Source organism: Aquarana catesbeiana, linkage group LG03 (genome assembly GCF_042186555.1).
Source record: "Aquarana catesbeiana isolate 2022-GZ linkage group LG03, ASM4218655v1, whole genome shotgun sequence".
Lineage (NCBI taxonomy): Eukaryota > Metazoa > Chordata > Amphibia > Anura > Ranidae > Aquarana > Aquarana catesbeiana.
Window position 1 is genome coordinate 636,065,012 of NC_133326.1, and position 3,090 is coordinate 636,068,101.

Consider the following 3,090-nt stretch of genomic DNA (forward strand, 5'->3'; position numbering starts at 1 on the left):
CTGTCTAATACAGGTATTTGCTCCCACTTCCTGGCATAGATCACCGCAGTGATCTACGCCATTTCCGGCGCCTACTCTGTCCTGCCCCGCTGTCTTCTGGGAGACACACAGGCCCCAGAGACAGCAGGGACCAGTGAGGACGCGCAAGCCCAGTAGGGAACCAGGAAGTGAAGCCACACGAGGATTGGCCGCGGCAGCAGCCGAGAGCCGATGGACAGATCGGCTTCGGGTGCCAACATCGCGGGCTCCCTTGACAGGTAAGTGTCCATATATTAAAAGTCAGCAGCTGCAGTATTTGTAGCTGCTGGCTTTTAATATTTTTTTTCGGCGGACCTCAACTTTAAAGATATAAATGAAACGCCCGAACAGGGACTTGAACCCTGGACCCTCAGATTAAAAGTCTGATGCTCTACCGACTGAGCTATCCGGGCTCCTGTTGACCTGTCTGGTCACATGACTAAACTACAACTATTTGATATATGTGTGCATTAGTTCTGTGATTAATTAATTTATTTTTACAATAATCAATTCATCACATGTTCATATGACACATGTTTTTCCTGGTTAACAGTTCATACAACAATATTTCCTACACCGTGCATTGAGAGTCCCACCACCTTTCATACCATGCTCTCACCTTCAGATGCAATTTGTTTCCTTCCAAATTCGTTTTGACAAAATTTCGACAAATTCATTCATTTGGAAATATTCGAGTAAGGGGAAAACCCATTTAACTTTTCCGAAAATTCGTAAATCCAAAAATAAGAACGGAAATCCAAAAATTCCAAAACCCGAAATAACTAACTAAGCAATAATAACTATTACTAACTATTAAATTATAGGTATTGGAATTTTCTTTCAAATATGGCTGTTAGTGAACGTAATGAATACAAATTTATCCGAAATTATGAATTATCCGAAACAACAAATGCGGCATCTAAACAAATAGAACGGAACACATTAATAATAATAAAAAAAAACTTTTTATTATTATTATAATACAATATTAATTTGTTACGTTGCATTCATTTAGACGTGGCATTCGTCATTTCAGATAGTTCGTAACTTCAAATAAATTAGTATTCATTTTGTTCACAAACAGACAAATTTTTAAAGAAAATTCCAATACCTATAATTTAATGAAAAAAACAAATACCAGAGTTGCCAAGCAGCTCAGGTCCAAGCACTCACAGTATAATAAATCAGGGATGGAAATAAATCCACTAAAATTAATTGCAAGCTGCTGTTATAAAAATAAAAACACAATGATACAACAAAACATACTCTCTTATCACAAGCAAGTATTAACAGCGCTAGTTCAAATGGTCTAAAAAGAATTGTAATGTCACTCAGCTCACAAGTAAATGAAAATGGACATGAGATTAGTCATCATAAAAATATATATATATATATATATATATATATATATATATATATATATATATATATATATATATATCAGGAGTCCAATGCAGTATATAGGAGCCAACAGTCCCTAAATAAAAGGTTTATAGAATACCAAAACAATGTGTGAACACTGATAATATCCGCTGTATAAACTCAAAGGTAACATGTAAATAGTTTATTGCATCAAGAGGACAATAATCGCAGTCTGGGAATGTAATTCTTCAGGAGTGCACATATCCAACTAGACCATCACCACATCACCGCGTGAATAACCCTTATGGATGTAAGCTTACCAAAGGTAAGACAAAGACAAGCCTGTCTTCTCCTTTACTCTTTCAGATCGGCTCCTCCACCACTGAATTCCCTCAGTCTGCTGGTGGGAGCTCTGAACGCCCGCCTACCTTGATGAGATGGTTGACGCTGCCTGTCTCCCATGCTATTTAAAATGTAGAGTCGTGTTGCATGGCCACGCCCTCTGAAGATGGAATGACGAAACGCGTCAGCCCGTGACCACGCGACATACCAGCTGGAGACAGGCAGCGTCATCCCGGGACTCATCAAGGTGGGCGGGCCTTCAGAGCTCCGACCAGCGGTGAGCTGATGCTGTGCATGTCAAGCTGTTTTAACCTTTTTACTGTGTAAGCGCAATTGCTTAAGGGGGATCTTCTGTGGGTTTATTTGAAAAAAAAATTTTTACACTATGGAGAGCCTCCCCTTCTATTTTTCTACGTGTTAATATACGATCCTGATTGAGGAGGACTGAGGGAATTCAGTGGTGGAGGAGCCCTCTTGATGCAATGAACTATTTACATGTTACCTTTGAGTTTATGCAGCAGATATTATCAGTGTTCACACATTGTTTTGGTATTCTATAAACCTTTTATAACATTACCATTCTTTTTAGATCACCTATAATTTAATAGTTACCGTATATACTCGAGTATAAGTCGTTCCGAGTATAGGTCGAGGCCCTAATTTACCACAAAAAAATGGGAAAAACTTATTGACCCCAGCATAAGATGAGGGTGAGAAATGCACAGCTACTGTAAGTGGAAAAGAGGGTCAACAATGTCCATTTGCAGCCTCACTGTGCCCATTTGCATGCCTCACTGTGCCCATTTGCAGCCATAGGTCCCCCGAACTTCAAACTCGGTAGTTAAGTGTGCCTAGATGCCCCCTAGCTGCAGCCAAAATTTGGGGTCTCTGAACCCAAAGTGTCCCGAAATGACATTGCTGCAGATGGACACAGTGGAACAAATTTGGGCCCCCGTATCTTGGGGCCACTTAGTGCTAGGAACCCCAAATTTGGTATGCAAACTCCACCAAGTGGCCCTGAGATACAGGGCCCCAAAATTGGTTCGGAAAATGAAATTTTTTGCTGCAGAAAAGTGCTTGACTCGAGTATAAGTCGAGGGGGGACTTTCAGCACAAAAAAATGTGCTGAAAAATTCGACTTATACTCGAGTATATTCGGTAGTTATTATTAGTTAGTTATTATTAGTTAGTTATTATTTCAGATTTTTGAATTTTTGAATTTACGAATTCCGCATCTAAACGAATGGAACATAACAAATTCAAATTAAATGTATTCGAAATAATGAATTTCGATCATAACGAATGACCTGAAAAACAAAAACAAAAAAAAATGAAAATGAAAGCGAACACGAACAAATCTTTTGGCAG

The 3,090-nt window shown here is 39.1% G+C and overlaps 1 non-coding gene across 1 annotated transcript; it reads right to left on the minus strand.

The window, feature by feature from the left end:
- Window positions 1–358: 358 nt before the first annotated feature.
- Window positions 359–431, minus strand: TRNAK-UUU (transfer RNA lysine (anticodon UUU)). The gene has a single exon. It is a non-coding gene; the product is annotated as a tRNA-Lys (tRNA).
- Between the last annotated feature and the right edge of the window lie 2,659 nt (window positions 432–3,090).